This window comes from Lethenteron reissneri, chromosome 17 (genome assembly GCF_015708825.2).
Source record: "Lethenteron reissneri isolate LAM-NWPU_2019-01 chromosome 17, ASM1570882v1, whole genome shotgun sequence".
Lineage (NCBI taxonomy): Eukaryota > Metazoa > Chordata > Hyperoartia > Petromyzontiformes > Petromyzontidae > Lethenteron > Lethenteron reissneri.
This window is the reverse complement of record NC_083795.1, coordinates 13,614,296-13,637,562: the sequence shown is the minus strand read 5'-3', so window position 1 is coordinate 13,637,562 and position 23,267 is coordinate 13,614,296. Positions and strand designations below refer to the sequence as shown.

General features: G+C 53.5%; 1 protein-coding gene and 1 long non-coding RNA gene across 2 annotated transcripts in view; one reads left to right on the top strand and one right to left on the bottom strand.

Moving 5' to 3' along the window:
• LOC133343523 (complexin-1) overlaps window positions 1–23,267 on the bottom strand; it is a 347,833-nt gene that overhangs the window by 65,496 nt on the left and 259,070 nt on the right. The window lies entirely within an intron of this gene.
• Window positions 839–17,697, top strand: LOC133343524 (uncharacterized). Its single transcript, XR_009755254.1, has 3 exons — window positions 839–968; window positions 6,287–6,365; window positions 17,084–17,697. It is a non-coding gene; the product is annotated as an uncharacterized LOC133343524 (long non-coding RNA).

Genomic DNA, 23,267 nt, shown 5'->3' with positions numbered 1-23,267 from the left:
GACGTCACTGCTGCGTTAGTGGCACAGTGTTCGTGACGTCACTGCTGCGTTAGTGGCACAGTGTTCGTGACGCCCAAAGCAAAGGCAGCGCGTTTGCCGCGTTGTTTGCGGATCCCCGCGGTGCGAATTCAAGCGGACGCCCTGGTTATTACTGCGGGTGGATTTAACGGTAAAAATATATATTACGCGCAGTCTGCGTCACGGTGGACGTTAGAGATCTCCTGGCGTCCTTCGTGAGGGTCGGGCATATGGTGTGCCGGCTTCGTGGCCCAAATGTGAAAAAAGGGTTTGAAAAAATTACACCGCGTATTAATCATTTGGAATTTTCATGCAGATTCAGAATCTGTATTTATTCTGGAGGAATCCGATGAGCTATGAAGCTCTTTTCCACAGAGGTCCAGAATGGGCGGGCCAGAACGTTACAACAAACAATGCAAACACGACATGAGTGCAAAGTATAGGAAATGTAAACAAATAACTTAAATATATATAAATTTAAAACTAAACAGATTTATATTCTTCTAATCAGCGACCTCGCTATCACAAACGCAACTTGGCAAATCCCCGCGTAAAAAAACAAGAGTCACGAGGCTCAGTGAGTCCCCAGGGCCTATTTACAAAAGTCGAGCGGTCTGCCGACTAATATTCAGTTAACACGACACACAGAAACAGTGCAGCTGCCTGAAACCATTACGTGAGTGACCTGTTTTCGAGTGCGGTGTGTGGGTGCGGGTGGGTGAGGGGGTGAGGGGGCGTCTGGGGGGTTAGCCCCCAAGCCCCCCCCCACCCCCCACCCCCCACCCCGCCCTTCCCACTCACCCACCGTAGATGAAGGCCTCCTGCACAGGCACGGGTTAATAGGGAATTCATTTACCCCATGTTTAATGCATGAGCCTCGGTACAGATGTGATGATACACACTGACACATTACATTGACACCCCTTCTGCTGGCCTTCAGACTGCCAGAGGTAAGCGCTGTTTGCGAGCACCTATTACACGGCACACGATGAGGCGGTGACAGTGGCCGGCACTTGGCAAGTCCGGCCGCCTTTGTCTCCCCACTGCCGATGCTTATAACCGCCAAATTACAAACTGCTAAAAACGCGTGGTCATGAATCGAACCATGACCGGGCTGGTTCGTTGCGTACATCTGTGTAGTTTGGGCAACATTTGCGTCTAAATACTTTAAAAGAGTTTGTCTTATTTAATATTTTGAAGAAAAAAAAGACTTTATCCGGAATGCAATGGCCTTATTCGCCACGAGGGGCACTGCCACTCACTGTGTGAGCGCGGTCTGAATTTCGCGCTTTGGTGAGTGCTGATGAGTCCCCATAACAACTAAACAGGTCCACAGTTTAGTGATACCCTTTCAACCGGTACAAAAACTGACACCTTTATACAAGGGATCATGTTTGCAATAACCACAACACAAGCAGTCAAAATGCAAACAAAAAGAAACAACTCTGATCATGATAATGATATGCACTGTCCTTGGACCGGATGGTGACCTTAGACAAAGTAGTCAATAATTGCAGTTCCTCGGGAACTGCTGGTGCGTTGTTTTTTTTGTCGTTGCATAACGCGCAGAGATGCTGTGGCGTGCGCTCTTTGCACGCAGCCTACGTGGGTTGTCTGAAGCGTATTGGAGTTGCGGCCTGCACTACAATTCTATTCTGTTCTGACGATGGGATTTGTACGAATATCCACTCCAGATGTGTCTGTACGCGAGCGTGTGTGGCGAGTTTTCCCCGACGCATTTCTGAGCGCACATTCTCTTCACTGAGACGGCCCTCCGTTTTGCATCGATATTCATGGGAATCACCCAAAATTGGCGAATCTGTATCTCGCTAAACGGAGAGCTCACTCAATAGACTGACTCGGCGGTTTGTTTTAAATTGCATTTCCCCCGGTAATTGGGATTGGTTTAATCCCCTCCCACCGTTTACATCTTTAAAGGATTCAATTAGCGGATGTGCTTGCTTCACCGTGTGGCTGTTTCTACGCGTGGATGGTAACGCACATCGGAACGACGCGTGGAGAAATGAAGCGCAATTGTTATTTTCGCGATGCAGCAGTAGCTATAGCAGCAGCGGTGGCGGCTGTAACAGCGGCAATAGCGATCACCAGCAGCGGATGGTTTCAGCTGAGGAAGAGCAGTGTCCTGTCGTTTATATCAAGGCGAGGCAGGGCAAGAGAGTTCGAGAAATGTTGTGACTCTCGCGAGCTCCATCACAGAGCAGACACGGGTGATGCGAGAGAGAGAGAGCAGAGGGACAGAGCCCGTGCGAGCTATTCCACGTGACACCTGTCGGCAGCCTCGCGAAAGATTTCCGAAGGTGGGACGAGAACAAGTCGACGTGAAATTAGCTGTCAGCGGCAGTGCGTAAATGAGGGCATTTGGGGAATGTTTCGGGTGGTTATTTTATGATGATGATGATGATATTGTCTGTCACCTCTGCACATAGATAATCGAGAGGAAGGAAGCCGACACCTAAATGGGCTCGAAATTAATCACTCTTGCAGAATCCATCACGCACGGAATAGCACTCAGAGCCGGAGTGTTCGGGGGTAACTTTGTGGAGGTATCATTGGGTGACAGCGCGGGGTGACAGCGCGCCGCGGTGTGAGTGTACGTGGGGTGAGAGGGTGCGTGGGGTGAGAGAGCACGTGGGGTGAGAGGGTGCGTGGGGTGAGAGGGCGCGTGGGGTGAGAGGGTGCGTGGGGTGAGAGAGTGCGTGAGGTGAGAGAGTGCGTGGGGTGAGAGAGTGCGTGGGGTGAGAGAGTGCGTGGGGTGAGAGAGTGCGTGGGGTGAGAGGGTGCGTGGGGTGAGAGGGTGCGTGGGGTGAGAGGGTGCGTGGGGTGAGAGAGTGCGTGGGGTGAGAGAGTGCGTGGGGTGAGAGGGTGCGTGGGGTGAGAGGGTGCGTGGGGTGAGAGGGGTGCGTGGGGTGAGAGGGTGCGTGGGGTGAGAGAGTGCGTGGGGTGAGAGGGTGCGTGGGGTGAGAGAGTGCGTGGGGTGAGAGAGTGCGTGGGGTGAGAGGGTGCGTGGGGTGAGAGAGTGCGTGGGGTGAGAGGGTGCGTGGGGTGAGAGAGTGCGTGGGGTGAGAGGGTGCGTGGGGTGAGAGAGTGCGTGGGGTGAGAGAGTGCGTGGGGTGAGAGAGTGCGTGGGGTGAGAGAGTGCGTGGGGTGAGAGAGTGCGTGAGGGTGAGAGAGTGCGTGGGGTGAGAGGGTCCGTGGGGTGAGAGAGTGCATGGGGTGAGAGGGTGCGTGGGGTGAGAGAGTGCGTGGGGTGAGAGGGTGCGTGGGGTGAGAGAGTGCGTGGGGTGTGAGAGTGCGTGAGGTGAGAGAGTGCGTGGGGTGAGAGAGTGCGTGGGGGCGACAGAGTGCGTGGGGTGAGAGAGTGCGTGGGGTGAGAGGGTGCGTGGGGTGAGAGAGTGCGTGGGGTGAGAGAGTGCGTGGGGTGAGAGAGTGCGTGGGGCGAGAGAGTGCGTGGGGTGAGAGAGTGCGTGGGGTGAGAGAGTGCGTGGGGTGAGAGAGTGCGTGGGGTGAGAGGGTCCGTGGGGTGTGAGAGTGCGTGGGGTGAGAGAGTGCGTGGGGTGAGAGAGTGCGTGGGGTGAGAGGGTCCGTGGGGTGAGAGAGTGCATGGGGTGAGAGGGTGCGTGGGGTGAGAGAGTGCGTGGGGTGAGAGGGTGCGTGGGGTGAGAGAGTGCGTGGGGTGTGAGAGTGCGTGGGGTGAGAGAGTGCGTGGGGTGAGAGAGTGCGTGGGGCGACAGAGGTGCGTGGGGTGAGAGAGTGCGTGGGGTGAGAGGGTGCGTGGGGTGAGAGAGTGCGTGGGGTGAGAGAGTGCGTGGGGTGGAGAGTGCGTGGGGTGAGAGAGTGCGTGGGGCGACAGAGTGCGTGGGGTGAGAGAGTGCGTGGGGTGTGAGAGTGCGTGGGGTGAGTTGGTGAGAGGGTGCGTGGGGTGTGAGAGTGCGTGGGGTGAGAGAGTGCGTGGGGCGAGAGAGTGCGTGGGGCGAGAGAGTGCGTGGGATGAGAGAGTGCGTGGAGTGAGAGAGTGCGTGGGGCGACAGAGTGCGTGGGGTGTGAGTGTTGGAGTGAATCGCTTTGTACGTTGTTTCAGCTTTTCATTCCAAGAAGTAAAGTACGACGCTTAATTCCATATTTGACAGTTCTTCAACTCGTGCACACTCACAACAACAACAATAACAACAACAACGGCGACGATGATGATGACTGTGTGATTGGTGAAATGTCAAAGTGCACCGCACGAAAGCGCGAGTCTGTGGTAATGGCAGGGCTCCCCCTGTCTCTGTGCGCACGATCCATTACAAAGATCCCCCGTATAGCCTTAACAGACTGTGGGGGCAAGTGCTGTTAGCGAGCACCTATGAAGGCCGGCACGACACACGAGGAGGTGAGTGGCCAACACCAGGCCCGGCCGCCTTTGTCTCCCCAGTGTCGATGTTTACACACTGCACCAGGTACTCGTTTGAGGTTGAGTCGACCTAGGGGAGGCCCAGGACCGGTTCAGATAATCGTCACTGGTGATTGCCGTGAGCGGGAATTGAACCCGTGTCGCCAGGTTCGTAGCGCAGCGCGCTGACCGCTACACTACTGGGAGAGGTCGATTATGTTAGTGGTGGAAGTCAAGGTGCATGTCCAACCGTATGTGCGTTATCCTTCGGGATGTCCCACTGGACATCTGTGAAACAAGCTCTATAGCTCATCGCATTCATCCAGTATAAATACACATTGTCATTCTGATGGCGAACTTCTTTCGCACCGTACGCAGCCAACCGTGCTAATCGGAGTTGCGGAACACAGTATAAATATGCTGTGCGCACACACACAGGTAAATCCTTGTCTACGTGTATTTGTGTGTGGTGTGTGTATCCGTGCGTCTTAATGTTTGTGCGCGCGTGCGAGTTGTGAGTGGCAAGTGGAGGCGTAGTGGTTAGCGCAATGGGCTAACAACCCTGGCGACCCGAGTTAGATTTCCCGCTCACGGCCAACATCAATGACGAATATCTAAATCGGTCCTGGACCTCCCGTAGGTCGACTCAGCGTTAAAACAAATGTAGTACCTGGTGGAGTGGTGTCAACATCAGCAGCACTGGGGAGACAAATGCGGCCGGACGTGGTGCTTGCAACTCAGGTACTCGCCAACAGCACTTGGCTCTATTAAAACAAAAATATGGGGAATCTTTGTCTTTGTGTCTTTACTGCTGATGGAGGGGGCAGCGGGGGGGGACATCAATCGTGACATGTCACGGGGATGTTCTCGTCCTCCTCAATGAGCGCTCACATTACACAGCTGTTCGCTTCAGCCACGGGCTCCATGCAGGACGCAACCTTTGTTGACTTGGTGAGCAAAGAGCCACTCACTGCCACGTGCTCTGCGCACGTGTTGGCGTGGGGTGGGGGGGTTAAGAGAGGGAGAAGATAACCGCCGTGCATTATTAATCTTTAGCACTTTTTTCACGGGGCGGCACTGCTGATTATCTAACGCCGCGGCCGGCTCCTAATGCGAAGCGACGTTGATCGAAATGAGAAATCAGATTTTTTTTTGTGTTCCTGCGCAATTGGATGGAATCGCAAACTCCGGCGCGGGACTTAACGCGTTTGGACACCTACGGGTCGCATTGCACAGTAACCCTCGCCTCTGTTGAGCCCCGGGTCCTATCCTATTTTTATTTTACTCAATACATTTGTGTGGAGAGGGAGGGAGGGAGGAAGACGGAGGCAGGCAGGATGAGAGAGAGAGAGTGAGATGTATGCAAGGAGGTCGGCAGGAAGGGAGAGAGAGGGAGGGGGGAGGTAGGAAGAGAACGCTTCACGAATTTGCGTGTCAGGGAGAGAGAAATCTAGAGGGAGATGGAAGGAGGGAGGAAGCGAGAGACAGTGGGTGGGAGATGGAGGGAGGGAGGCGAAGGGAGGGAAGAGAGGGAGGGAGCTCCATGACTGCGAGAAGGGCTGCGTGCAGAACGAGAGTGAGCGAGAGAGTGAGCGAGAGAGTTAGCGAGAGGTGGGGGTTTACATAAAGCAAAGTTATGAAAATTGTTTTACGAAATGATGAACGAAGCAAAGTGCCGACTACACTGAGCATCTTCTTGTTTCCACTGATCGTAAAAAAAAAGAGAGGGAGGGAAGAGAGGGAGGGAACCCACCCGGGAGGGAACCCACCCACCGCTGCTTATCATGCAGGATGTTCGCTGAGATATAGGTGTCACGACGCGTTTAATACGCAATGAATATGTTTAGGAGATGCGCTCCGCATGTCCGCACACAGATAAGGAGCCCAGCAGCGGCGCGGACTCGCGGGGGCAGAGCGGTCGCGAGCCAGGTAGCCCGTGCAAGTACACATGCAGGTACACGTGCAGATACACGTGCAGATACACGTGCAGGTACACGTGTAGGTACACGGCGCAAGTACATGGTGCAGACATGCGGTGTTGTTAACGCAGATGCACGATGTGCATACGCTACGAAGGCATGTATACACGCAGGGACACGACGTCGGTTTAACACGTCGGCTTTCGCCACCCAGGATGACCCCGAATAAACGGAGTTTTTTTGGGGTTAGATCGCGTAAATATAAATGTGTCGTTAAACCCGCCGCCACCCGACACAGCCACTTAGTAATGTCCGTCACTTAAACAGAACATGGCAATTAGTTGCTACTTCAACACACCGCTTTGTAGATACACCGCGTGGAAGATACGTATACCACACGGCTCATCCCACTCGTAGGTGGCTTGTGTGTGTGGCTGATGGGGTTGTGTAAACATATGTACTTAATATTTTTTTCGTGGAAAGACGAGGCCACTATGGGAAGGAGGAGGAGGTGGGGCGAATTTATCCGCTGAGGTTTGTCTCGGCGACTCACATTGTCGCGACTCCTCACATTGTGCACAACGACGCGAGTGATTACCGTGCGAGGCGAACTGGTCGCACCCCTAATGCCGATAACCAGCTGCGGGGCTCCCTCACTCCCTCCATCGGTGCCCGGTTCCGAGTCTTCCCCGCGTGCACCCCCCCCGTGCCCCCCACCCCTACCCCGTGCCCCCCACCCATCACCCCCCGTGCCCCCCACCCCTCCCCCTTCCCCGTGCCCTCCACCCCTCCCCCGTGCCCCCACCCCTCCCCCGTGCCCCCACCCCCCTCCCCCGTGCCCCCACCCCTCCCCCGTGCCCCACCCCCCCTCCCCCGTGCCCCCCACCACTCCCCCGTGCCCCCCCCCTCCCCCGTGCCTCCACCCCTCCCCGTGCCCCCTCCACTGACCCCCCCCCCCCCCCCCGTGTCGCCGCCTCGCGCTCACAGCCGCGATTTCTGAACGCGCTGCGAGATTCCCTACAAATCTGTCTGCGGGGTTTTTATTTATTTCCCTTCATTTCAAAGTCTGGCAGGAAACGAATTCCGGTCACTCCGCTCACGCTGCGCGGTGCAGCTCCTTGCACATAAACAACAACAACCACAAACAACAACAACAACAACATTAATAACCAACACCACGGCCATCATCACCCCTACCACCACAACCACTACAACAATAATCTCCACCAAAGCAACCATCACCACCACCGCGGCCGCGTGCTCTAATAGAGATTACCGGGCAAACGCCAAAATTGATGAGTGCATAATTGAAAGCAATACTGTACGTGGTGGATACGTGTGTGCGGTGCTTGTGTGTGGTCGACTCAGCCTCAAATGAGCATCCGGTGCGATGTGCAAACATCGCCACTGGGGAGACAAAGGCCGTGGTGCTGGACCCCTCGTGTGCTGTTCCGTCCTTCATAGGTGCTGCTCGCTGAGAGCACTTGCCCCGACAGTCTGTTGAGGCTACACGGGGGATCTTTGTCTTTGCCTGGTTGTGTGGAGGTTGCTGTGCAGTTGATTGGAGTTGACTAACCGAGTCATCAACTCGCACGCGGCTCGACGCCGCCGTTCAAGTGGCTCGGGCGGTTCGTTCGACTCGTGGGGCGCTTGAAACATTTACAGCACTCAACAGGCTCTTCAATAGCGCCGTTGGCCTTCAAGGAGAAGCTACGTGTCATAGGCGACGTTTCGGGCAATGGCACTTCATCATAGCGTATGCATAGAGACAGGTTGGAACACATTCCTGCGGAGGGAGCTGGTAGGAACGTTGGGTTGCTCGGTCATTGGCCAAGGTCAACGGCGGTGTGGTGTATTCCGCAAATATGCCCGACTGTGAGGGCGGGCACAAGCCGGCGTGAGTAGGTTAAACGTTGAGTTTTATAAGGGCACCACGGGGTGACCAGCCCCTCCCCACCCAGCTCCACCCTCCCCACCCACCCAGCCCCACCCTCCCCAACCACCCAGACCTTCCCCTCTCCACCCAGCCCCACCCCTCCCATTTTTGGATGCACGACGGACGGACGGACACAATAATTCCCTGTGGGCTGGTGTAACCAGGCGGTTCCTACCAGTATAATACGAGTTTGTTTGAGACTGCATCTGTGGACACCATGGGGCCTGATGGGAGTTACATTCAAACAATATTCATGATTACACCCGTTTTTTTTTAAACGGGCATGCGAATAGGTCGACTATTGATAGATATTGAGGCGAGTAATTTACCATCGCTTCAATCAAACATAGTTCATTGTTGCGCGCTGGCGGTTGTAATTGTGTGAATCTGGTGGTATGAAGCAAGTGCCCAAAACAATACAATCGTGACTGAGTGAGTCAAAAAGCAAAGACAAAGATCCCCCGTATAGCCTGAACAGACTGTTGGGGAAAGCGCTTTTAGCGAGCACCTATGAAGACCGACCGGGCACACGAAGTGGTGGGTGGCCAACACCACGCCCCCAGCAGCGATATTTATACATCACAGCAAGTATTAATTTGAGGCTGAGTTGTGCTAGGGGAGGCCGAGGACCGGTTCAGATAATCGACACTGCTGTAATTAAAGCCGGGTCGCCGGGTTCGTTCTGCAGCACGCGAACCGCTACATCACCGCTCCCCTCTTACACGCACGCACACGCACGCATTCCAGTGGTGCTCTAGAAGGGTTATAGAGTTCAATTCGACTCAGATTTTTTTCGAGTTTAGAAAAAAAGTAATGAAAGAAAATGTTGGCTCGGAGGGCCGAGCCAGCCTCAATGTTTTACATTATTCTGTTCCAAACCATGGCAGATGCGGATACCTGATGCACGAATGGAATAAAAAAAACTCTCCAGTAGTGTGCGACTGCGGCCATCCAGAACAGACGGTACACAACATAGAACGAATTGATGCCCTATCCACAAATACGAAGGAGACATCACAGCGATACGCTCCTGACGCGGCTGTCTGGCTTGAGCACCTGAATGAGAGATTGCAGTTGCTGCTCTACGTCTACATCAGCAGCCTTACGAAGGAAAAGAAAAAGAAGCCTCGTGCTAAATAAACACTTCCAAAATACACGATCCCCCATCAACAGTGAACCGAGTAATTCGCCTTCAAGGGGCGTCTGACGATCAAGCAAGATACGAGAGCGCATGTTACTCGAGAGAGAGTGAGAGAGAGAGAGCGCGAGAGCCTGGGACGTGGCCGGGAGGTGTATCGCGTTCCGCGCATTCTCTTTGAAAAATCTCGGATCAAGACAAACTCCCTCGATCTCGTTTTTCTTGCCTGGGCTTAACCCGGAACATTTTTTAATGTCGGGGGCAGAGACACCCACCCCCTTCCCCCCTCCTGTCCCTTTGCCCTGCCCGAGCTTCCCCCCCCATCCACCCACCTCAACCTCCCCCCTTTGCCATCGCCCTCTTCCACGTGTGCACTCCAGGGCTTCACCAAGAGTCAAAGTGGTTTCCTGGTCAAATGAGCAGTGACGGCGTGAGCCGGCGATAGAGAATTCAGATTCTTATGCAGTGGCTCGTGTTTCCATAAGCCGACCGCTGTTGACTTCCCCACAAATTAGTACCTCTTTATCGCCCCCCCTCTCCCTCCCACCACAATGGGAAGATGGGCTGAGTCAACCCTCCTCTGCTGCCAAGATGCGAACTCGCAACCTTCCCATTGCGAGTCACTCGTTCGACCGCCAGGCTTCATTCCTCTCTCGATATTTTCTGAAATGCTGCTGCCACGGGTCTGGCTGGGAGGAGAGATAAATCGGCGTTAGGCACTACCACTAGAGTACATGGTGCGCCTATACATAACAACACTATCCTGCCGTACCCTCTACTGATAATAGCTACACGTCTCTTAATTAAATAAGGTGAGATTGATGTGTCGTGGCTAAAGTAATTCGAGGAGCAGGCTTCTGGACTGCTCCGGCTGCAACAAAGTGGAGTGGGGCTCCCCTAGAGCTCCCTCCAGTGGAGGCCCCTTCCATCAGCGCGAGCGAGCAAGACATTGCAGAGCTGCGCCTGTGCTTTGCACCGTTGGCGCTCCTCGCTAACGGCACTTTCCCCAGCAGTCTGTTGCGATTATACTGGGGACCTTTATCTCTGTCTTTGCGTGAGCTACACTTCACCGCACCGCATCGCCACCCGGGCGGAATATTAATGCGCGGACGAATCAAACCCCGGCGCGGAGCGGGAACGAACGCGGCGAATCGCCGCTTGATTTGGGAAGCGCCGTGGCCACAGTGGCGAGGAGATGTTAACTACTTCGCCTGGTATACAGGAGATCGTGGGTTGGATCCCGACCCTGACGCCTGCGGTATATTTGTAGTTTGTGTGTCTTTCTCCCCGTTGTCGTGTGGATTTTTCTCCGAGTCCTCCGGTTTTTTCCCTCCATATTTAGAAACATGTGTTAATAGTATTTGGCTGCTATATATGTCCACACGACAAGCCACTTCGTTGAGCTTATAATTTGTGGCCAGGTCGCTTCTGAAAAAGAGCTATATAGCGCAGTGGGCCTTATCTGGTAAAATAAAAAAACAGTTTTAGTTTAGTCTAGCTCTCTCTCTCTCACCTTGTGATAATCACCCCAGGGAAGACTTAGTAACGAGAGAAATCAACACCGGGTCACTTTCACTCCTATCGTTATTGATGTGCGGAGGGGGGCGGCGCTGGTAGCCACAATTGTTTGGTGAAGGCGCAGCCCTGCAACTGCCCGCTCACGCCACTGCTGGCGGAAAGAACTTACACTCGAGGGAATTTGCAGAGCCCTCCTTTAGCGGAGGGTATATTTTGCCCGACTCGCTAACGCGGAGCGTGTCTTTGTCAGAGTTCCCACGTTACCCACGCGCTACCAGTGGTTAGCACGCTGCACTATTAACCTTGCTACCTGAGTTTGGTCGCTACCCATGCCGCCCCCCCACCACGAACCCCCATCCCACTATTGAGCAACGCGTGTGAAGTAAGGATTAACCCCCCCCCCCTCCGCTATTGCCAGACACAATGCGGGTCGACGGCCTTCATCCAGCAGTGGAGCGACAATGTCCTGTGCGTACCTAGCTTATTGCGGAAATGCACGCCTCGAATCCGGCGCTATACATGCGAGGAATGGTGGATCACGTAGAGATTCGCGAAATTCCCAAACCCCCACGCAGCAGCGAGGTGGCCAGATGGCGGCAGTACAGCAAATAGGTTCGCGAGCCCGTCCGTACGTACACTGGGGGTGTTACCCGCTCGAGTGCGTGGTGGGTGTCTGTGCCGGCTTTTGTCTGCAGGGTTCTGCGGTGTCCTCCCACGTTCGCGATGAAGCAAGGACACTCATGAAACACGAATGGGTCAAACATCCCAATTAAGGATTCTCTTCATCTCTCGAAAAAAAAAGACACTTGAGAGACAGTTTTTATTTTTATTTTACCAGCTCCGTAGCTCTTTTTTTCAGAAGCGACCTGGCCACAAATGATCACTCAACCAAAGTGGTTTATTACGTGGACATTTATAGCAGCCAAATCCTCGAAGCGCGTGACGTTGATTCTAAATGTGGATGGAAAACCCGCAGCACCCGGAGAAAAATCCACGCGACCACGGGGAGAGAGACATCCGAACTGCAAATATACAGCAGGTGTCAGGGTCGGGATCGAACCCAAGACTTCCTGTATACCAGGCGAGGCAGTTTACATCTCGCCACTCAATGGGGATTCCCTGGGTAAATATCTCAATCAATTTCTCCGTAGCTGTTGGTATCTTCTGGGCTCTGAGAGTTTCCTTCGCTTACAACATCCCTTCCTCGTGCGAGGATCGAGTCTTGTTAATGGACTCCCGTTTCACGATCTTTCTCCTCCCGCTCCCTCCTCTAAATTCAAGTCAAACTCACAGAATCTCTCCGCACAAAAAAGCATTGACGCAGCACTCATATTCGTTCGAGGCTTTTGGCAAATTCCACATTCCTTTGGCGGCTGGCAGGGTTTATATTTGCCTGAGTTTGCCACTCAGCCCCATGATTCCTAACTTCCATAGCATGATGCTGCTGCTGTTGTCTTTTTCAGGGGGTTGCCTGCTGCTGCTGTAGCTATGCTAGCTTGCTATTCTGTTGTCGTCTGCTGCTGCTGTGGTGTTGCAGCTGGCCACTGCGATTGATACAACTGCCGCTTGATGTTGCTTTCTTACAGCTGCTGCTGTTGTTGTTTTCGCCGCTGTCGTTACTGCTGGTGCTTTGTCACAACAGCTGATGCTGCTGCTATGATTGCAGCTGCTATTGTTGTTACTGCGGCTGCTGCAACTACCGTCAACAACCTTGACAGATAACAACAACAATAACCCTCCACGTGCTCCGACCGGCCACCACCAGATTCCAGGACACAGTTCCCTCTCATTCCCAATGTTGCGCGCGATGCTCCTGGCACTGATTCCGCGGTCCGTATTGGCGGCGTTGAAACGTCCCACCTCTGTGTGTCGCGGGAGTGGTGGGTGGTGGGGGGTAAGAACGGGGAGAGGGGGGGGTCATGTTGTTATTTGGGGGGGGGGAGGGTTATTACATTGCCCTGATCTAATTACACCCCTACAATTGCTCCCGACTCAATTTTCTCATGGCGTGGCGTTGTGTTTAGCCGCAGCCAGACCTCGTTGCTTGACTTATGATCGCGCTAATTAATAGATAATCAAACGAGGGAAATTACTCCCTCCGAGTGATGTAAATGAAGAGGCCACACCACACTCCAGTAAATTAAGACCGTACACAAACGTTTAACGGTGTTGTGTATTTGATGTTGTGTATGCGATGTTGTGTATGCGATGTTGTGTATGCGATGATTCAGTGAACCGACGGCAGGGGAATATATGGGAGCGTTTTTTCCCTCCATCGTGGAAACACGCGATTTTGAAATGTAAAAAATAATATTGATTTCAAATATTCGATTTTCAGAATGTGGTTATTTATTTATTACCCTCATGGTAACGACTCTATAATTGGTTTTGTGGCCTCGTGTTACGGTCAAACGATAAAATCGTCCTTTGTGAGCGGTGTACCGCTGTGTTGACGTCACAACACAACTCCTAAAGTGCCTTCATTAGGCCTCTTTATTTAATCATGACGCTTGCTTAGTCAGGACGGCCTCACTGAGTCTCATTACCGATGTACAACGACGAGGTTCCTGCCAAGTGTTTCGCGGTGGGAGTATTGCTATGGATACTCCCCGGGGTTATTTCTTTTCAAATGTGGCAACAACAAAACAATGTGGACCGTGTGACGCCGGCACACAATGGCCTACTCTTGCGAATGACGTCACGGGATCTTTAACGTCCACTGTGAATAAGACGACGCATAGTATTTTTTGTTCACGGCTAATGCACCCGCAGTAAGTACCAGGGCGGCCGCTGGAATTTGAACCGCGAACCTCTGCAAGGACAAGCGGCGAACGAACTCGCTACCGCTGGGCCGCATCACAGCCGCCTCATGCGACAACGTGGCACACCTGAAATCCGCCCTGTACAGAGAGTTCCTTGCATGGCGAGGGCATGGCAAGCCGGTTCACCTTCACAGCTGAAGTCAATAACATTCAGAATCATGTGAAGTTCCAAATTCAGCCCAATTATTGGTTCATGTGTGCACTGTGCAGGACTTGATGACCGAGCTGAGACCATCAACTCGCGACAGTTGATCACTCAGTTAAATGTCACCAAAGTCGAAATGGTTCTATGTGTTCTGTCCCACGGCAGATATGGGGGTGTGTTTATACAGGAACTTCCTGACATAAGGGTGCTGAGTTTGGTCACATGACCAGGACGTTCCGGGTCAAAGGTCTTTAAGCCACGAGGCCAGTAGGGGGTGTCAGCCATTACACAGAGTACAATATGGAGGCACAAATAGCGTGTCAGTGAAGACAGGTGCCTCTGTTCATTGCAGGATTATAAGAAGCATTGTTAGTTTATGTTATAATAATACTGGAAATGCTGTTATATTTTCATTGATGTAATGCTGTTAATGCCTTTAAAATTATTTTATTTTGTTTGGATGAATATGGTCTCCTTGTTAACAGCGAAGCCTGCCACTTGCATTATTGTGAATGTTATTTGTAGTTGGATAAGTCACGCCAGACTTGCGCCCATGTAACTTCAATGTGTTCTTGAGAGCAAGGATGAAGAAGTATCTCAACCACAGTGCTGTGCTATATGCAGCACTGTGCATTTAGGCTGCAGTATGGTGATTACATAAAGTGACTTTTTTTTAACACCGTAGCCTATTCTCTTATTGTATAGCTATTCAGTGCCTTGTCCATCCCGGTCCTTTTGTTGAGATTCATGTTATCTAAGGCAATATTATGACCCTGCAATATTCATTAATTGTATTGATATTAATGAATGCTGTATTATGTGTTCTGTTTTTCCATCAGTTTTACCTCGAAAGTCATTGAAACTCGTTGAAAGTCATTGATACTCATCTAAGCCCATTAATGTTCATTCAGCTCATTCATTAAACACGTTGGAGCCAGATGTTCACCCTGGCTCTGAAGGTTTATTGAATTCGAGGTTAACTGCTCAGATAGTGGCGCAACGCAGCGCACAGCGAGGCTGAGACACTACGGGTCTCTGTGCGATTCTAAGTGTCTGTACGCGAGTCCCCGGGTCTCTGTGCGAGTCACTGGTGACCGGGCTGACACCATCACTCGAGAACCCGGTTTAATCGCGGGCGGGGGCGGAAACCCGGATTCGAACCGAGGCGCTCGGCGGTGATCGACTCGGTGGCTTTGCCGTGACCCCTACGAGCCTCCGGGCTGCTCCGTCTGCTCCGTCGCTCCATCTGCACGGCGCGCGGCACGCGTTAGCCCACGTGGGAAGGACTCAGACCCGGGCCCCGTGTCCCCGGCACAGTCGCAAGGGTCATCGCCGCCCACTCCGCCAGGGAACGGAACGCGTGGCGCACCCCCCCCCCCCCCCTGCCCCCTGTGCCTGGTGCTGGTGCCCTGCGCGTCAGGGAGGGCGCTGTACGCCCTCTCCTCTCCCTTCGCGTGCGCACTCGAGACCTCCGCTCTCTTTCTGTACTCTCTCCTTTACGCGCTCTCGCCATACTTGATCCTCGCACTCCCTCCTCGACGATTTATTTCCCTCTCTCCGCTCTCTCTCTGCTTGCCCTCATCTTATCTCTCCCCAAACAAGCTCTCGACTCTCAGCGTCTCTCAGTGTCTCACTCTCTCTACCCTTACTCTCCCATCTCGTGTGCATCTCTCCCATCTCAAATTCGTCTCCCTCTTGCGCTCTCATCTCTCCCTGCGGCGTTCTCTCCCTGGCCGTCGCCTCTATCGCTCGCCCTCCTCTTACTCGAGCCTCTCTCTCTCCCCTTGCTCTTAAGCGCTCTCCTCTCTCTATAATTTCCCTCTCCCTCATCTCGCCCCCCTCCTCCCTCAATTGCTCTCCCCCCTCCCTCTTCCACTCGCTGTCCTCTCGCTCCCTCTCGGCCTCTCAGGCGTGCTCTCTCCCTCTCTCTCTCCCTCGCTGTCTCTCAGTGGCTTTCCGCACGCGTACACACGCGCACACGCGATATTTTACATACAGACGAAGACAAAGATCCCCCGTATAGCCTTAAAAGACTGTGGGGGATAAGTGCTGTTAAACGAGCAACTCTAGAAGCAGTAATGGCACAACGAGGGGGTGGGTGGCCAGCACCACGTCTTTGTCTCTCTAGTGGCGATGTTTACACACCGCACCAGGTACTCATTTTGAGGCTGAGTCTACCTAGGATAAAGCACAGGGTGCCGGTTCACGTGACGTTATATTAACGGACGGATGTGGTGGCCGTGGCCGGGATTGGAACTCAGGTGCGAACTCGTCACGGCACAAGTGCACTGACTGACGCTACCGCTACAGTCGCACGCTCACAAAGACAAAGACCCCCCGTGTAGCCTTAACAGACTGTTGGGGCAACTTCTGTTAGCGAGCACCGATGAAGGCCGCCACAGCACACGAAGGGGTTGGGTGGCCAGTACCACGCCCGGCCGCCTTTGTCTCCCCAGTGTCGATGCTTTTTACACATCGCACTTCGTACTCAATTGATGCTGAGTCGACCTAGGGGAGCGGGAATCGAACTTGGGTGGTCGGGTTCATAGCGCAGCACGCTAACCGCCACACCACCGCTCCCTCTCACACACACGAAACCTCTCGCACACCGTCTCTCTCTCCCTCTATCGCACACACACACACACACTCTCTCACACCACCTCTCCCTCTATCGCACACACACACACACATACACTCTCTCACACCACCTCTCTCTCTCCCTCTATCGCACACACACACATACACACATACACTCTCTCACACCACCTCTCTCTCGTGAGTGCTGTCGTGGGCACCTCCACTCTCTTCATCTCGCACGCATGAATATTTCATCAGCTGAGTGGTCGAGGGACGCAACCGAAGCCATGGGGCCTGATGGAAAGAATGAGCTGCCCATCTCCTCCCCTCCCCACCCACTTGTCTCGCACCGACCCCCCGCCCCGAGCCCCTCTCTTCGTAGCCCGGAACCAGGGGCCCCCATCCAGCCCGTGGGCCGCCGGTTCAGTTGCATCGTCTACGCCACTTGTGGACCCCCCACAGATGTGCCGCTTCTGCGGCCGTCTGGAACGCTCTTCCGATATCTGGAAGCCACTTGGAGCTGATGCACTTTTCAACGAGCTAGATGGACAAACTCGATTCTTGAGAACTGCTTTTTGTCTTTGATTTTTGTCGTCCTCCCGCAACCCCCCAATTAGCGCGGTTGGCAAGGTACGGCGCGAAAGAAGTCCATCAAACACGCTGTACAACACGCCCACGTGTCGAGGGGGTGGGATGGAGGAGAGCCCATTGTCAAAGTGCCGAGTGAGCCCCTCGACGTTTTGCCGACCAGTCAGTGCGAGTTCTCAAATGAGCCGTTGAAGCGGCGTTCACCTCCTGTTTAACTACTCCGAGAGAGCGGTGGAAATTCCACATTCCTATGGCGTGGGTGAGAAGATGAATGGAGAATGCTATAAAGAAGGGACATTTTTTTACTGAAGCGTAGCATGTTATATGTATCTATGTATATGTTCTTCTTCTTTAGGGCCAAATGGTGCTTTTGACGAATGTGTTGAGTGTTTTGTGTTCACTGCGCTTGTGCACAACTTCCAACGAAGCAGCAGCACCACATAATTCGTTTGATCTCCAAATTACAGATGATCTAAAATGCTGCTATCCTCCTTATCACCCGCACCATGAAATGAGACCGCATATCCCCAACACTGAAATCCCTGCACCTGCTCCCAACCCAATCCCGGATTAGTTTCAAGATCGCACTCAAGGTTTTTAAGGTCCTCCGTGAAGTTGCCCCTGCCTACCCCTCCCCTCTCATTTCACTCTACTCCCCACCACGCACTCTCCTACCTCTCCCCTCTCATCTCACTCCACTCCCCTCCACGCACTCTCCTACCTCTCACCTCTCATCTCACTCTACTCCCCTCCACGCACTCTCCTACCTCTCCCCTCTCATCTCACTCTACTCCCCTACACGCACTCTCCTACCTCGCCCCTCTCATCTCATTCCCCTCCCTACCACGCACTCTCCTACCTCTCCCCTCTCATCTCACTCTACCCCCCTCCACGCACTCTCCTACCTTTCCCCTCTCATCTCACTCTACCCCCCTCTACGCACTCTCCTACCTCTCCCCTCTCATCGGCGTTCTGCCGAAGCACCGAGTCAATCATCACTCAGTGAGAGGTTTGCCTCGGGGCTAATTCTTCCCCCATCCATCCGTGCTGACGATTCCCTGCCCCCGTTCAATTCCAAGACTCAAGACGTTTCCTCTTGTCACATGCTTTTGACTGACAGCCTATTTCTCCGTCTAGAGAATAAAACAAAAATGGATGCAGATTTCTCCCAGGATGCCGTGGCATGCGCGGCTTATTGTGACCTCAGACTGTGTCACGTGGGGAGACTCGCCCCCTGCGTCGGGCGTGCGGCGGAGGTCGTGACCCAGGCACCACGTGCTGCTCGCGCCAATCATCGTCTTGATTTGTGCTTCAAGATTCACGACACGGGTCTCGGGGTACAGCCTCTTAAATGGATTTGCGTGTTGGCATAATATGAATCACACACGTGTGTGTATGCGTGTTTTGTCTGTGTGTGTGTATATATATACATTATATATGGGGAGTGGAGCGCGATAGTTTAGCGGTGAGCGCACTGCGCAACGATCCCGGCGACCCGAGTTCGAATCCCGCTCACGGCCAACACCAGTGACCGTTCTCTGAGCCGGTCCTGGGCCTCTCCTAGTTCGACTCAGCCTCAGATGAGTACCTGGTGCGGTGTTTAAACATCGCCACTGGGAAGACAAAAGCGGCCAGAAATGGTGTTGGCAACCAACAACATTCCAAGACTCAAGACGTTTCCTCTCAACAGCCTGTTAAGACGATACGGGGAATCTCTGTCGTTTTCTTATATATGGGGAGCGGTGGTACAGTGATTAGCGCACTGTGCTACGAACCCGACTGCCCCAGTTCGATTCCTGCTCATGATCGACATCGGTGACGAATATCTGAACCGGTTCTCGGCCTCCCCTAGGTCAACGCAGCCTTAATTGAGCACCTGCTACGGTGTGTAAACATCGCCACTGGGGAGACAAAGGCGGTCGGGCGTCGTTCAGGCGACACCATCATTGTTGTGTGCCGTGTTGGCCTTAACTGGTGCGTGCTAACTGCACTTGCCCCAATGATCTGTTAAGGCTATAGGGGAATCTTTATCTGTTGTTGTTGTTTTACGAATTGCATTGCTAAATAAAACGCCACCTAGGGGTAAAGTAAAGATAATTAATTACAATGAGACGAAGCACACAATATAATATTAGACATCAACATTCATAAATATATAAAAAGCCAATTCTCAGTGGCAATAATATGGTGGGCCGCGGGAGGTGACTTACCTCGTGGCAAGGTCTTCTTATGATCAAAGCTGTGGATAACCGTGGCTCGTGACACTGCTGCTACTGCTGGTGGTGGTGATGACGATGATGCTGATGATGATGCAGATGATGATTATGCTGTTGTTACTGCTGATGATTTAAACAGAAAATGCAATCCTAATTGTGTTCGATGCGTAATGAGAAGGGCACTCAATGTTAGCACTCACGCACAACAAAACAAAGATCCCCCGTATAACCTTAAAATACTTTTGGGGCAAGTGCTGTTAGCGAGCACTTATGAAGGCCGGTATGGCACACGAGGGCGTGGGTGGCTAGCACCACGCCCGACCGCCATTGTCTCCGCAGTGGCGATGTTGACACACCACACCAGGTATTCATTTGTGGCCGAGTCGACCAAGGGGAGGCCCAGGCCTGGTTCAGATAACCATCACTGGTGTTGGCCGTGACCGTGAATCGAACTTGGGTCGCCGGGTTGGTAGCGCAGCACGCAACCCGCTACGCAACCGCTCTCCAGACACACACTCACGTACTCACGCACTCACACACTCACACACACATTCACACACTCACGCACTCACACACTCACGCACTCACACACTCACGCACTCACACACACACTCACACACTCACGCACTCACTCACACACTCACGCACTCGCACACTCACATCTCACACACTCACACACTCACGTACTCACGCACCCACACACTCACGCACTCTCACACTCACGCACTCACACACTCACACACTCACGCACTCGCACACTCACATCTCACACACTCACACACTTACGCACTCACACACTCACTCACACACGCACTCACGCACCCACACACTCACGCACTCACACACTCACGCACTCACACACTCACTCACACACGCACTCACGCACTCACACACTCACACACTCACGTCTCACACACTCACACAATCACGCACTCACACACTCACGCACTCACACACTCACGCACTCATACACTCACGCACTCACACACTCACGCACTCACACACTCACACACTCACGCACTCACACACTCACGCACTCACACACCCTCGCACTCACACAGTCACTCACACACATACTCAGGCACTCACACACTCACGCACTCACACACTCACACACTCACGCACTCACACACTCACGCACTCACGCACTCACACACTCACACACTCACGCACTCACACAGTCACTCACATACATACTCACGCACTCACACACTCACGCACACACACACTCACGCACTCACGCACTCACGGACCCACACACGCACTCACGCACTCACACACTCACTCACACACGCACTCACGCACTCACACACTCACGTCTCACACACTCACACACTCACGCACTCACGCACCCACACACTCACGCACTCACACACCCTCACGCACTCACGCACTCACTCACACACGCACTCACGCACTCACACACTCACGTATCACAAACTCACACACTCACGCACCCACACACTCACGCACTCACACACCCACGCACTCGCGCACTCGCGCACTCACACACTCACTCACACACGCACTCACGCACTCACGCAATCACACACTCACGCACTCACACACTCACTCACACACGCACTCACGCACTCACACATTCACGTCTCACACACTCACGCACTCACGCACTCACACACTCACGCACTCACACACTCACGCACATACGCACACACTCACGCACTCACGCACTCACACACTCACGCACTCACGCACGCACTCACGCACTCACGCACTCAAACACTCACGCACTCACGCACTCACTCACACACTCACACACTCTCACACTCACTCACACACTCACTCACGCACTCACGCACTCACACGCACTCACGCACTCACGCACTCACACACACACTCACACACACTCACGCACTCACGCACACACTCACTCACACACACTCACGCACTCACACACTCACGCACTCGCACACTCACGTCTCACACACTCACACACTTACGCACTCACACACTCACTCACACACGCACTCACGCACCCACACACTCACGCACTCACACACTCACGCACTCACACACTCACTCACACACGCACTCACGCACTCACACACTCACACACTCACGTCTCACACACTCACACAATCACGCACTCACACACTCACGCACTTACACACTCACGCACTCATACACTCACGCACTCACACACTCACGCACTCACACACTCACGCACTCACACACTCACGCACTCACACACCCTCGCACTCACACAGTCACTCACACACATACTCAGGCACTCACACACTCACGCACTCACACACTCACACAATCACGCACTCACACACTCACGCACTCACGCACTCACACACTCACACACTCACGCACTCACACAGTCACTCACATACATACTCACGCACTCACACACTCACGCACACACACACACACACTTACGCACTCACACACTCACTCACACACGCACTCACGCACCCACACACTCACGCACTCACACACTCACGCACTCACACACTCACTCACACACGCACTCACGCACTCACACACTCACACACTCACGTCTCACACACTCACACAATCACGCACTCACACACTCACGCACTCACACACTCACGCACTCATACACTCACGCACTCACACACTCACGCACTCACACACTCACGCACTCACACACTCACGCACTCACACACCCTCGCACTCACACAGTCACTCACACACATACTCAGGCATTCACACACTCACGCACTCACACACTCACACAATCACGCACTCACACACTCACGCACTCACGCACTCACACACTCACACACTCACGCACTCACACAGTCACTCACATACATACTCACGCACTCACACACTCACGCACACACACACTCACGCACTCACGCACTCACGGACCCACACACGCACTCACGCACTCACACACTCACTCACACACGCACTCACGCACCCACACACTCACGCACTCACACACTCACGCACTCACACACTCACTCACACACGCACTCACGCACTCACACACTCACACACTCACGTCTCACACACTCACACAATCACGCACTCACACACTCACGCACTCACACACTCACGCACTCATACACTCACGCACTCACACACTCACGCACTCACACACTCACGCACTCACACACTCACGCACTCACACACCCTCGCACTCACACAGTCACTCACACACATACTCAGGCACTCACACACTCACGCACTCACACACTCACACAATCACGCACTCACACACTCACGCACTCACGCACTCACACACTCACACACTCACGCACTCACACAGTCACTCACATACATACTCACGCACTCACACACTCACGCACACACACACACACACTTACGCACTCACACACTCACTCACACACGCACTCACGCACCCACACACTCACGCACTCACACACTCACGCACTCACACACTCACTCACACACGCACTCACGCACTCACACACTCACACACTCACGTCTCACACACTCACACAATCACGCACTCACACACTCACGCACTCACACACTCACGCACTCATACACTCACGCACTCACACTCACGCACTCACACACTCACGCACTCACACACTCACGCACTCACACACCCTCGCACTCACACAGTCACTCACACACATACTCAGGCATTCACACACTCACGCACTCACACACTCACACAATCACGCACTCACACACTCACGCACTCACGCACTCACACACTCACACACTCACGCACTCACACAGTCACTCACATACATACTCACGCACTCACACACTCACGCACACACACACTCACGCACTCACGCACTCACGGACCCACACACGCACTCACGCACTCACACACTCACTCACACACGCACTCACGCACTCACACATTCACGTCTCACACACTCACGCACTCACACACTCACGCACTCACACACTCACGCACATACTCACGCACACACTCACGCACTCACGCACTCACACACTCACGCACTCACGCACGCACTCACGCACTCACGCACTCAAACACTCACGCACTCACGCA